The sequence below is a fragment of the Mytilus galloprovincialis genome, chromosome 7 (assembly GCF_965363235.1).
Source record: "Mytilus galloprovincialis chromosome 7, xbMytGall1.hap1.1, whole genome shotgun sequence".
NCBI lineage: Eukaryota > Metazoa > Mollusca > Bivalvia > Mytilida > Mytilidae > Mytilus > Mytilus galloprovincialis.
This window is the reverse complement of record NC_134844.1, coordinates 74,722,332-74,737,622: the sequence shown is the minus strand read 5'-3', so window position 1 is coordinate 74,737,622 and position 15,291 is coordinate 74,722,332. Positions and strand designations below refer to the sequence as shown.

The 15,291-nt window shown below is 32.7% G+C and overlaps 1 long non-coding RNA gene across 1 annotated transcript; it reads right to left on the bottom strand.

Moving 5' to 3' along the window:
* Positions 1-3,213: 3,213 nt before the first annotated feature.
* On the bottom strand, positions 3,214-8,469 carry LOC143081953 (uncharacterized). Its single transcript, XR_012980176.1, has 4 exons — positions 8,296-8,469; positions 6,730-6,792; positions 5,658-5,900; positions 3,214-3,418 (listed from the first exon to the last, which is right to left on the bottom strand). It is a non-coding gene; the product is annotated as an uncharacterized LOC143081953 (long non-coding RNA).
* Between the last annotated feature and the right edge of the window lie 6,822 nt (positions 8,470-15,291).

Genomic DNA, 15,291 nt, shown 5'->3' with positions numbered 1-15,291 from the left:
GACATAGCCTGATCCAATATTTTGTTTCAAACAGTAACACAGACACTGTAACAGTTACAATTCGGAGAAGGAGTTGAAAATACTCTTTTACAAAATTTTAGTTCGTTTTAACCTATAACTCTGTCCGATAACATAATCAAATACCTTACTAAAATGCATGATATAGAAATTCAACCAGACTACGCAAGAAGATGTCATACATGTTTAAAAACAAAACACAAAGGAGTCGACACAGTTGATTTTGGACATAAGTTTCCTACAATCAATTTTCATATTGTGGCCAGTCTTTTCGATACTGTTTTTTTGTTGTTGACTTTTTGCAACCTTTTCCGACACAGATTATCTTAGACTGCTATTGCTGTTCTGTATAGCTTATTTCAAAGCTCTCAAACTTTTATTATATTTTTTTCTTTTCAATCTATTCGAGTGTATCTGATGAAAAACAAGCCTAAATTGTGGGCGCTTATTAAATCCTTATGTTTATAATATTTGAATGCTAACGCATTCAGATATTAAGTATAATGATACAATGTCAAAGGGCTTAGGATATTTCTGAACTTCTCATTTGCAATAAAATCAACTTGAGCCAAAGGCATATTTGATAAAAACAACTCGAACCGGTTAAAAAAATAATGTCAAAGTTATAAGATTCCTCGGACCAACATGTAAAAGACAAATTAATCTAACATGAAAGACCAGTTTTCAATCCACATGTATGGATGTTTTTGAGTCTAATATTCCCCCGTCTTTTTTGTCAATGGTCAATACAACATATTATTTCATATCGGTTGAGAATAAGATTCTCTTATTGGATTAAAATGGGTCACATGTCATTTATTATTCTTCAGTAATAAGTTCCATCGGTCATTAACAGAAAAAAATGGACCCGAAAACCGGTCGTTAACGAACTTTTACATGATAATGACGGGGGGGGGAGCGTTGTTTCCGTCTGATAATGACCGTTTGGGTGGTTTCCGTCTGAAAATGATCGCTGGGGCATAAACACTCTGTTAATGACCAGTGGGGCGTGGTTTCTCTGTTCAGAGATATGTACATTTTATAAAACATGTTCCTATTTCTAATATTCTATTTAAGTTGTTGAATTGATTATTATATGTTTTCGTTAACTGCATGTTTAAAATTAAAGATAACGTGATTAAGTATTTATATACTGAAAAAAATGCACTAAAATGAATGACAGTATTACTACGACTGGTCTTCACACTTTGCAATAGAAATCGTACAACTACTCGAGTTCGCTGTAGGCATTTTGAATGAAATACACATAATAGTTCCTGAAAAAACTGGTCATTATCACTATCTTATGCAATACCACAGTCCTGTGGGCAGTCCATATATCACGATAATGACCAGTTTTTCAAGAACTATTATGTAATTAATTGTCTATTGTTTTGTTCGCATCGGGACATCGACACGAAAGCACCTCATATGAAAAGACAAAAGGGATCTATTCGTTAGTATCTGATGAAAAACAAGCCAACAATGTGTGCGCTTATTAAATCGTTATATTTAAAATATTTGAATGCTAACCCATTCATATAGTTTAGTGAAATGATACAATGCAAAAGAGCTAGGATGTTTCTGAATTTCTCCTTTGCAATAAGATCAACTTGAGCCAAAGGCATATCTGATAAAAACAACTCGAACCGGTTAAAAAAATATCTTCAAAGTTAAACAACTTCTCGGACCAACATATGAAAGATAATGAAATTAACGGTACCAATTGTCTTGCACCAGATTATACGCATTTCCACAATACATGTCTCTTCAGTGATGCTCGTGGCTAAAATATTTGAAATCCAAAGATAACAATGTATATTAAAGATGAAGAGCTATAATCCAAAAGGTCTAAAAAGTATAGCCAAATCCTGGATAGGAATCAGAGCTTTGCATAAGGGAGATACATTCCTTAATTTATAATAATTTCTAGAATTTTGTAACAGCTTATTTTAAAAACACAAAAAAAAAATGTATTTTCAAGGCAGTACCGAAGTCCTGGCTACTGGGCTGGTGATACCAAACTTGAAAAACATGTATGGTTGTTTCTGATTCCAATATCCCCCCGTCATTATGTCAATGGTCAATACAACATATAAATTGTCTATTGCTTTGTTCGCATCGGGAAATCAGTAAGAAAGGACCTCATATGAAAAGACATAAGGTATGTATACTCTATGGTTTGGGAATTACAAAACGTATATAACCATATTATATTTACATTCCATTGAAATGTTATTGTTTTATTAGGACCAACATTTTCCAGACATGAATTGTCGCCAGTGGCATTTAAGTAAAAATATTTTGTCGATATCTGTTACCATTTCTTCAATTTTCAAATAAGCAAAATACATTGAACTGTCACCTTTATCTCAAATTACTCTTGGTGATCAAAAATCCTCATGTATGTTTAAACCTTTCGTCTTTATCTCTAATTTGTTTACGGCTGCGTAGGCGTAGTTAAAACATACAATAAAGATAAACTATAAACGAGTGTTTGGTTTAAATAGCGTTATGAAAATTTGATATCACATACCGAATATCACTCAACATCTTGTGAAACCAAAATACTATCCAAGAAATAAAATTATATTTTGTACTATGTTAATGATCATATCAACTAAAACAAATCTTACAAAATGTAAAAAAAAATAGAGTTTCCAAAGTTCAGGTGTCAACGTATATTTGTTCCACCTAACAGAATGGAAACTTTGTTATAAACAAGGTCATAATATCTGTTCCTGTTTGAACAAATATTCCGTACCATTTATTCTGTTAGGAACATTTACTGTAATAATTATTCCAGTGGAAATAATATTCCATAATATTGTTTCCATTTGGAACTTATATTATGAAGGAACTTTTATTCCGTGACAACGGAACGACAATACATCTAAATGAAATGATTAACGTTTGTAAAACAAAAAAATATCATTGATTCAATCATATTATCTTTGCAGTGTAGAGTTGACCAAAAAAAATATGTAAATGGACAGACGGACTATACAAAATACACTATAGGGCTGTTCTATATTTAAACAAAACGGCTCGATATATAGTTTGAGTAATGCAACCAATTCCGAATCTGACAGTAAGGTTTGAAGTATTATGAAAATTAAAAAAATAGCAAAAAGTTTCTTTGATTTATTTAACAAAAGGTTTTATTTTGTACAAACAACGCATCGCACATCTGTAGCATCTTTGTATGGTGGACACCTCAAACTGCCACATTTGGTTCTGATTCCATAAAATAAGGCTCCATCTTCATTGCTAGATTTATTGTCAACAGCCTCTGCATCTTTGTCAACACATACAAATTCTTTGCTGCTGTAATCTTTATGATCTGACATGATATATCCTTTGTACTCGAATGTCCAGCCTTTGTAGCAGGTTTTCCTCCCTAAAAGATCGAAAAAAATCACAAACCATGAGTACACGAAAAATTAAAAGATCACGCAGACTTAACATTCTTAAAGTATTTAGTACCATCAACTCCCATATTAACTGCTGTTAATTGTTGTTCTTTTTAATGGTAGTTTCCGTCAAGTTGCTCATAGAAGGAAGATTCTGCTAATTGAATAAAAGATGTCACAATCGATGACATAAAAACGGGATTGTCGCTTTGGGAATAGGGAGCAAGTCATTATCCTTTATTACAAATGTGTTCTATAACGGAAAACCAAATATTGATGACAGCTGCACACATTAGAATAGCGAAATTTAAACTTTACTCTTTAGTATTTAGATCCTGCTGTTTTCTTGTTTTCATAAAAAGTGAAAGTTTACAATACAAAAATATCTAATCCATTTTTTATATTCACGAATCAAGAAATGAAGAAGATCTGATTATATTGGAAACATTTGCTTTAATCATCAAACCAACATTATTAATGCTTTTTGTCAACAATACCACAAGATAAATTAAGGGGTTGGTTCAGTAAGAACAGATTGTTGTCTTAAAAATCAGATCCATCTGACGAAAGATATGAGACACTTCAGTCGTTTAATTAGTTTATGCTAAAGATTTCAACTGATTTAGTCATTTAAAATGTTGAGTTTTGATGTTGTGTACGTTGTTGTCATTGGATTTTTTCAAATATTTTAACATTTGTAGTTGTAAATCGTTTTCTTTCTGTTGTATTATTGTGATGTATTGGGGGATGACTACTCAACCAGTTCAATTGGTAGATGTAATTTTGGATAAACGAAATTTACACTATATATTTGGTTTGCAGTTTGATCAGAAAACAACCACAAAGCCAGATAATACAATAATTATCTAATTACTGCTTCAATTTAATATTTATTAGTAATATAATTTTCCCTGTTATAAATATAAGTTAGATGAGTCATACAAATCTTATCTTGAATTTTAACCAAATTCTCTTAATTTTCTGAACAAGTTTTAGAAATTTATGTGTGACGTCACTTTGGGCTTTATATTGACTATGGCTAACAGGGCTCTGATTTTGTAATATATTGTTTTCTTTTATTCTATAGCTAGTCGCCACTTCAGTTTACTCATATATATCTATTATATAGTCATTTTATAAAATTTAATGTTTGCAAAACTATGTATCATTCTTCATAATAATGATGTTTTTGTCCCAGGCAGATAACCCTGGCCTCACACTGTTTTTGAACTTTTGGTCCTCGGCGATCTTCAACTTAATAGTTGTTATTGCTTTAAACTGTTTACATCTAAGCATAGTGTTGTGTGGACGTAGCGCGCGTCTGGTGTATAAATATATTTTTTAACCTGTTACCTTTGGATGGCTATTATGTGTGTGTTTCTCTGTCCTATATTTTCTCCCATGTATCTGTTTATTTATTGTAACCCTGTCGTGTAATGTTGTCATTACCATGTTATAATAATCATTGCCATGAAAAAGGGAGGTTTGGCATGCCACAAACCAGGTTCAACCCAACATTTTCTCATAAAATGCCCTGTACCAAGTCAGGAACGTGGCAATTGTTAAATAATAGTTCGTTTCTGTTTGTGTTACATTTCGGTGTTGTGTCTCTGATGTGTCATCATGGTCATAGTACCCTTATATTTGATGCGTCTCCCTCAGTTAAGTTTGTAACCCGGAATTGATTTTTTCTCTATCGATTTATGAATTTTGAACAGCGTTATACTACTGTTGCCTTTATTTCAAGACGCTCAAATGTATGCTTACATTTGCACAATCTGTCAAATGTGCCATAATATGTCACTTCCCAGATAACTTTTGTCAAAAATGTAAGTGGCCGCATCCGTGTTTAAAGTCAACATTTATACATGGATATAGGAAGATGTGGTGTGAGTGCCAATGAGACAACTCTCCATCCAAATATATGGTATATATTATCATCAAATAAAACTTTTATTTAAATACTTGAAATGAACACAAATGCCACCACTTCCATTTCAGACGAATACTGTCTAAAATTAATTAAAATACTAAAAGATTTAGCATGACTTAATGATGCAAGTACTCGATACATGTGCATTGTATTGGAAAAAAAACCCGGCCCATATGTATGTAACGGTTGTATTCTTCATTCCAATAAACATACATAGCTAAGAGTATACATATTAACAATTTTGTAAAACTGCTATATTGTTGGACCAAAAAGGGGTTGTACTGGACCTTTACCTGGTATCATTAGAACAGTTGATCTTTTTCTTTGGTAGCAAATAGTACATGGCACCTCTTTATTGTGTAAAGTTTTTATGTTTTTCATTCCTGATGGAAACTTTGAGGAAGCAAGCTCGTATTCGGCACCAAATATCTGGTTAGTTTCATCTGGAAAGTGTTCTCCGTTATCGGGGTTGTTTGGTAGACACAAAAAGTTAACCCCTCCTCCTTTGTGTGAATATTGGTTACCACCAGCTTGTCCTGAAATACAAAAAAGATAAAGTTACTGTTGACACACATTATGAACATTTACATATACCATTAACTATAAGGAGAACAGTCTTTCGCTTTTAAAATTAAAACAATTTCGGACATAAGTTGTTTAGCCTTAGGAGTTTAGACGGATCTACTGTAGACAGAATTCTGCCAGTTAAAACTAATTATTTTAGATTTTTATTGACGTATAACACAGCGAGTAGTGAAACGATTGATCAAGCGAAAACTGTCCGTGGGTGGCTCTTCTATCGGGTAATCCTGGCTTCTCGAGACGTATTAACCGACACCTTAAAATATGCATAACCTGATCTAAAAAATAGATTCTCAAAATCCTACACCTTGATTTGATAGATCTGGTTTATTTTAAAGGTTTGCACTCTAAAAATCCTTCTCACATAATGCCCCTTTTCGTAGCGATGAATTAAAAAAAACAAGTGCGTGAACGACGTTGTTTTTGTATTTCAAGTTAATAAACCGCAGATGTTATACCTTGAAAAAATTTGATTGACACTTCCAACTTGATTTTTCCAAAAAAATACTTGTCGTTCTGCAAAAAAATACTTCATTTAGTTATATATAAGAGATCAAAACTTTTGCTCTAGAAATGTTGATTCTCACAGTGCAAAGGCAATATTAGAACTGACAGACAAATGTATGGTATTAAAAAGAAGGTATCCATTTTATCTATCGTCAGAGCATCAGGGTGACAATAACTTATATGTTTGGTGTATCTGTATCAGTATGCAATTTTACTTGTTTTATCACAAAATAAAACCTCAAAACTGTTAAGATATATACATATTCTGTTTATTACCTGTATAAACCATTTCAACTCCTGTTGGACATTCTTTCCTTCCCCACCTTGCATATGTCACACCTAGGTAAAAGGCAGTAACACAATGATTTTTTTGTAATCTGTTTAACCTTAAAATGAATATCACCATTTGAAATTATATTTATATGCTCTGGACCATTTGAGTATTTTGACCATACGCGTATGGCCATGACCATATGTATAGACCCATATGACCATATTAGGTTTTTTATCCCTCAATTTTAGTTTGAACCCAAGATTTGTTTTCTCTCAATCGATATATGACTTGTACACAGCGGTATACTACTGTTGCCTTTATTCATCTTGCATGCAGTAGAATGACCTTAGAGCGTTTTACTTTCTTGGTGTATCTCGATATTATCGTGAATTTGCTAGAAATAATTTAAAGCGTTTCATACAGTTGACCCATCCGACCGCCAGTGAAACATTTGCATTTTAGAGCATAGGACTTTTTTCTTATTTCTTAGTGTTAAAATTACCTCTCATTTTTCTTTATTTAAATGTTGTGACCGTTTTCCTTTTTGTCTGATTTCTATGTTTTTGTAAAACCGTATGAATAGGAGCAGCAACACATCGAATAACTAAAAACTATTTGAATCATAAAAGAACTTTTGTTACATTAAAATAGCTTAAACAAATTTAAAAAATCGGAAAAAGGGTTTGATAAAAAATATTCCTGTTAGTTTAGTAGTTGGCTTCTTATTTAATAATTCAGTTAGATATTTCCCGAGGTTATTTTAATAGGTCGCTACATTTCGCACAATTGTACGGAGAATCAAAAATTAACACGTAAGAATGTTTGTACTATGGTCATGAACATTCAAGTATGGTCAAAAACTCATATGATCCGGATCATGTATATATGAATTCCCGAAAGACATTGTACCTGATCTCAAAATCTTAAAAATACACAAGAAGTCTTCTTTTGTGCAAATATACAGCTTGTTTCCAGTCCCCTATCATGATATTTTTTTTATTTCATACTAATGGCAGGTGATACATCCTTAGAATGAACCCCTCATATTGTCAACACATTCAATGTCGTTCTGTTCTGCGGTTTATGTGTCCTGATGTGTATACCTGTACAACAAATTGACTCGCACTTTATAAAGATTGGTATACTGAAGTTGTATCTTACCAAATAACGTTTTTTCTTAATTGATTCCTTCTTGAATTTTTCATGAATTTAATGTTTTTTTTTGTTTTTTTTTTTATTAAGAAATGTATTTTTTTTGTATAGATAAACTAATCATAGATACCATGCAGGATTGCAATTCTATATTTACGTCAGACGCACGTTCCGTCTACTAAAGACTTATCAGTGACGCTCGAATTAAACAGAAAATGTTAAAATGCCAAATAAGAACTAAATGAAGAGCGTTGAGGATCAAATATTCCTAAAAGTTTAACCAAATACAGGTAAGGTAATATATTCCTGAGGTAAACAAGCCTTAGTATTTGAGAATAACACAGTTTTTCCAACTTTGAGCTTAATTTATTATTTTGTTTTGTTTTGTTGTTTTGTACATGCTAAAATATTCATACCTGAGGCAACCGCTTTTCCTTTTGAAAGGCCTTCCTCATTTCTAGAGGTACGAATGTAGTGCTTCATAAGAAAAGACTGGTCAAATGCCGATAGGTCATAATCTTTACAATTACGACATTGAACAAGCACCATACTTGTTGTTATACCAACTGCCAAATATGACAAAAACATGTTTGCTACTACAACAAACACAAATTAGTCACATAAGAAATGTCAAAAAAAGACCTATAAGTTCAGTTGATAGTGTTTTGTTTCATTTTTTTCATTTGTTTAAATTTTATCAATTTATGCTAGACGAAAATTCAATATAGAATCAATGGTGAACAAAAGCAAAATAGAATATGCACTGACACTATTTCTAATCGGAGGAAAACCTCTAAGAAAAAAAACATAGTCAACATGCAAAACACAATATATTTATTTCGTACTTAAGAGAAGATGAGGTGAAAACAAAACTGACATACCTTTTTTTTCTTCTTTTGTTGTTATAAAAACAAGTCACTGTAATATACATGCAAATACAGACACATCTGTTGAAAAACGTAAATGATAGGATTGCATGTATGGTTTATTGATTCAGTATTATATTACGTGTACATGTATTCTAAAAGATAAACGGCTATCTACGCTTACGTTTTCTTACATATTTAAAACTAGGAGCAATAATGAATAGTTAACAGTAACTAGGACATATTGTTTTCAGTAATAAATATTGACTTAAGATGTTCACTAAGTGTGGCACCACCTCTCCCGCGCATGCACTTTTTAGCTCGAGAATAACCAAAATAATACAGTTTAGACAGCATCAAACGAAACCTCAAAAGATTTTATTCAGAACAGATTAACCCTCTTTTATCTAGGCATGTATTGGGTGAAACAGTTAAGTTTTGTACAAGTATACACTTAAAAACAAAAATCTGGCCGCAGCAACACATGAGCACAGGTGTTAATTTTTTGCCACGATGGTTGCCAGCTGTGAGGCAGGATCTGCTGGTACCTCCAAGTAGCTGAAATCATCCCTGGTTTAAATAAGGGTCGTGTAGCTCAGTCCTTTGTTTTCTATCTTGTTTTTTGTAAACCGTTGTTTGTCTTTTCGTAGTTTTTTTGCCATGACATCAAATTATCAGTTTGTTTTCGACTAATGATTTGAATATGCATTTGTTATCAGATAATGATCAATATTAAGCATGGTCAAGATCCTAACTGATTTTTATTTTCTTTGTCCGATATACCTGCAAGGTTCGATAGGAATTCTTTACACTAAACAAACAGAGCAAAAGATGATCGGGATAATGTTACTTAAATATTACACGCCGATATGTCTGCTATCATACCCAATTGGAGACATCTAAGCGTCTTCATATCTTTTATGATTATTATATAGGAGAAATCACAAAGATGCAGAGTTTTGGGTATCGTACTAGAAATTAATGCAAAATAGTTTACCATCCAACAAAATATATATGGATACATGTATTTCTTTTAGTTAAGTCACGCTTGCTCCTGTATAAAAATCATGCATTTTTTTAATTAGTTTAAATTTGTTCATCTTTTTTGTAGTTTCAAGTTTATCTATATGGGTGTATAAATGTAAGCTCTAAATATCATATTTCTCAAACTGAATGGTATTTTGTTTGGATTCTTTCCCCCTTTTAAAGCTCTTAGGAAGCAAATGGTTACAAATGTATAATTCTTGAATATGACTTTATTAATATAAAAACTGTATCTTTGACCCATTAACAGAGCTTATCGTTTTATTGTCAAATATATGGATTGATATATATCACAGTAGCATGAGTTCGAATCTCGGCGAGGGAAGAACCAAAAATTTGCGAAAGCAAATTTACAGATCTAACATTGTTGGGTTGATGTTTAGACGAGTTGTATATATATATATATATTGCACTTCTTATATAATTTATTACATGCATGATAAGGCCAATAAAGCCATGCAAGTCAGGTAAAAGTAAACTTTTGTTTTTTTAAAGAATTAAGAATAAGTTAAATATTCACCTGCATATCAAACATGTCAACAGCGTGAATGGTTATTTTTAATAAAATTGATAGGTTAAACAAACTAGAAAAACTTAACAAGCTTAAAGGAATTGTATCCTGCAATTAGGTGTCCTACTATACAGATACAGCCCTACATATATCGCTATGCTGTATCTGTATACTATACAGATATCGCTTTAAATCTCCGCCCACTGCCGGACTGAGTAATGTTTGAACCTGTGTGACCTCAGAATGTGTATTCCACTCCATCCAGTTGCATGTCAATGACGATGACAATTGTCGATTTCAAACTTGAAAGTGTATGATTGTGTAACAAAATCAACCATGTCAATTTTAGCATGCATGTTAAATGAATGCCAAGTCTGAAGCGTAGGACAACTAGTACACATCTGTTTCAAATTTGACAATGTTTTGTTATTTGTTTTTACTGTTGAAATTAGTTGTTATGTTAAAATAGATAATTATTCACCTTAAGCGATGTATTACTGTTGACCAATTCGAGATTCTTTTTAGCGAACCCGTTTAAGCGTAATGTGTGATTTTGATATTCCTACGCGGGCCTCAAGGGAGTACAAATCAAAAATATATGCTAAATATGTTAGTTTTTGTGTCTTTCAAAACACAAAAAATATTCAGAATTAATTACAGGATGAAGACAATAACTGTGTAGTGTCTTTAAATATCAGTTGTATTTGTACTCGGCTCGAAACAGGTGTAGTAGCTCGCTAAAAGCTCGCATACACCTTGTTTCCTAGTCTTGTACAAATACAGGTGATATTTAAAGGCACTACACAGTTATTGTCTATGCATTGGTTCTATTCTAGTGTTATATTTCTTAGACCGCTGCTGCTACTAGAATGAACTACATTCTATGGAAATATTCTATATTCTTCAATTACTAGACTTATTTTGCGAATGAAATAGTTTTACATTCTTTATTAACGAATAGACGGTAAAACATAATTGTCGTGGAACAATAACCCAAATGGAACTTATAGAATAGCATACTTTTCCTAATTTAAACATGTATATTTGCCTCTCTATTCCTCTGTTAGGTTCTATCACCTGATTTTGAGACAGGCATCATTCTGATAGTTTGATGTTAATTGATTCTGCCAGAAATGTACACATGCAATGCGGTATTGGTTTTTCCTATTGGTGAAGGTCGTACAGTGACATATAGTTGGTGACTTCTACTTCATTTGGTCTCTGGTGGAGAGTTGTCTTATTGGTTATCATTCCACGTCTTAGAAATAACTGAGACTCCTGACAAATCAATTTCGGTTTTACGTCTTATTAATATAGTTATATACAATATGAGTAAGTTTTGGACAGAAATGAGGAATAGAGTTGTACAAGAAAATAACACTAAGTACATACATATGTTGTGTTCGTTTGAACATCATGAACTAAGAACAATAAATTATTTCTGATATGTTACAAAAAAAATCAATAACATTTAACAGCCGTATAATTTTGTGAGCCATGGGCAATTCAATGATAATGATTTCGTGATAAATGTGGTTGTATTGTTAAAAACAAATCACAATCACGTCAACGATGAAAACTATCCCCAATGGAAAGCGGATCCAATGAAAGCCCGTTAGCAAAACCGAAACAATATAGATTCACAGTCCTAAAATAACAAAACATACGAAAATTCTGCGGATGGGCGGCGAAGATACCCCGAAAATAGTAGGCACGGTAGAGGCAGAGGAGGAGTCAGTAAAAAACGTAATGGATTAGGTAAAATGTGGGTTTTGGAACATAAAGACCTTATTGGTCCAGTCGGATTTGGGAATGAACGACATACAACTATACCGATGGAACTGACACTGGACGATAGGACAACTAGTACATATACACACTGTTTAAAAAAAATAGAAAAACTGTTAAGATAAATTGTTAGAATGTAATAAACAAACAATTGACACTACTGTAATTATGAATATCCCTTAAGAATTTTTAGTCAGTGAGATATTTTAAAAAAAAGAAGTAAATGTTGTTGCTTAAAGTAAATACCAGGTATTGGTCAGTTGTCAGTAGAATTATTTAGAAATAATACATTGATGTTTATTTTGCAAAAGCTATTTAATACCTGCTTCAAGTATTAAAAACATCCTTTTGTATGAAGTAAAAGTAAAATAACTCCAATTTCTAAGTCATAAACTTCAGATTGACAAGATTCTTTGTAATATACAATGATATAGGGGCATAACAACTTGTGATAATGTTAGTAAACAAAATTTATATGTTTACTTAATTGGATGATCTAGAATTAAGTGCACAAGTGTGTAGATACACTGAAAGCAATATGTTCTCTTGTAGAATATTGTATTGAGCTTAATAGTAATATGACAGAATAGTTTAGCGTTAACTCAGGTTTAAAACAAGGATACATATTATCACCTGCTATGTTTAATATTTTCATTAATAGTTCAATTGCTGTTATAAAATCACTAGATATTGGTGTAGACATTGATGGTTTAAAAGTTGGTATGATTTCATATGCTGATGACACTGTTTTTAATGCTGGAGATGAAAATAATTTACAGGTTCTATTATATGAAGATTCAATATGTTATTAAAGTCTCGCCACTTGAAAAACACGGAAACAATTGCCATTCTATTAAGAATTATGAGAGACGAATGTATAAAAACTCAGTAAGTAATTGGTGTGCTAAATACGTGTTTGATGTAAGCTGAGGATAAAACTAAAGGTGTGCATTTAAAAATCCCTTTCGTTAATCGTGTTTGTTAAATGACAATACTGTACAAATAATTTCTTGTTACCAATATCTTGATCTACTGTTGACAGTTCAAAAAAAAGCATATGATGGTTTCACGCACAGTGCCTTTACAACAATGTATTATACTCTGGTCTGGCCTCGTTATCTTTCTTGTATAAACGCTGTCCAGAACAGAGCAATCATGTTTGTTTATGGGTGTTGGCAAGAATACCTTAAAAGATGCTATTTAAGGGGACATGAGCTGGAGACCATTTAGTGTAAGACAATGGTCATATATCTTTATACACTGGGCAACATTTAAATAGTGTCATGAACAATGACATAATGAATTAGAAAGTGTTCAAATGGTCACATACAACTGTTGTAATTAATAAGAAAATCTGATGTAATAAAGTCTAGAAATTTTTTTAAGATTGTCATTTTTTTATTGTTTGATAGTCTTAGTAGTGTGCTTCATAAGAATATTGTATTTCAACTTGAAGATATCTTATTTGATAGAGATATTGAAGAATGGTAAACGAAACTGTTGCTACAGAGTTATGATAACAAGCTTCGTATTTCTACGCTATATAAATCGCAATAATATACAACAACAATAATGTACAAAGTTGTTTTAAAAACAAAATATGTCAATTACTTCATTTCCACAGCTATCGATAATGACATAGAAAAGCAGGGCGTTTCAGAAGAGATATCTGTACATGTAGCACACTATAACGAGGTTTTTCATAAGAAATCCCTGTTGCACAACAAAAACGGCGTTTCTGAAGAAATCCCTACTGTCCACTTACAAATCATGTTGATCATAGATCTACGGATCCAATGACTTGGGTCTGAGTCTGCTAGACATGTCATTTGCATAAAAGCGTCGAACACCAACAAACCAACACAAGTCCTACAGAGATTGTGGCAAAGACTTGACGAGCAGTATGGTGCTCCAGAAATGTAAGAGGCCTCTCTCACGAGTAAACGTGTCAATTTTCAAAAACTGACAACACGAACAATGCATGTGCTTTACAAATGGTCTGATATTCTATCAGAAATAGAATATCACAAGGAAAATCCCAAGCAGGGATGTCTGCTGACTTATTTTGACACACGGTCTAGAACTAACCCTATAAGTAAAATACCACCGTATATGGACCTTAAAAAAGTGGATAACAAGGACATCGAGTTACAATTGAACCATGACGATGCATTTTCGCCTTTCACAAAGTTGTCTCATGGATATTAGTAACATTAAGAACGAGATTGGGTTCATCTTTAGGTCAAACGTCTCACTAATGCAACAAGTGCTGTACCAAGGTTCATCTCTAACCTTGACGGAAAAGCTGATGCCCATAAAACAGCCGTTGTGAAGAAAACTTAAGACGACAGCAAACAAATTTATGGTATTTATATTTTACACATTACCATGCATTCTTTATATAAATGTCGTGCGTTCTGATCCAAGTCAATATATAGGAAGGCAAAGGTGTATTGAAACAAAATAATGTCCTTTACAAGTGCTGCGATTCTACTACACACAGAAGTCGAGAATGAAATACACACATAAGTTATAAAGGAGGTGGATGTAAACAACACACCACCACACTTAATTTCACCAGACCACCATAACCTGGAAGCTCTCAGCAGACAAGCCTACGGCGAGGTTCTAACAGAGTCAGTTGATACTTAGTCAACCTCAGTTTATTCTACATACACCGAGATCTATAAGGACACATCAGGCGGGACATCTTGTGCTGAAATTCTATATATGAATGTTTATTATAAGGACTACCAGGGTAAAGTACCCGGATGTACGCTATTATTGACGACCAAAACAAACAGTTTCTTGCCTGGTTTGAATTTTTCTTTTTTTTTGATGTGCAAGAAAAACCTGCAAACTATACCCGATAGAGTAGCTATTTATAGGAAAGGAGGAAGAGTTGTCGTCATGGAATCAATAAATAGTAATTTGGAGTAATGTAGGTCTGGAGCTGGCGTGTCAGTTAACTTCTAGTAGTCTTTTTTTATTTATCATATAGTATTTTCATTTTATTTATTTTCTTTTGTTACATCTTCTGACATCGGACTCGGACTTCTCTAGAACAGAATTTTAATGTGCATATTGTTATGCACTTACAATTCTACATTGACTACAGGTATGGGAGAGGATTGAGATCTCATAAACATGTGTAACTCCGCCGCAAATTTTGCGCCTGTCCAAAGTCAGGAGCCTCTGGCCTA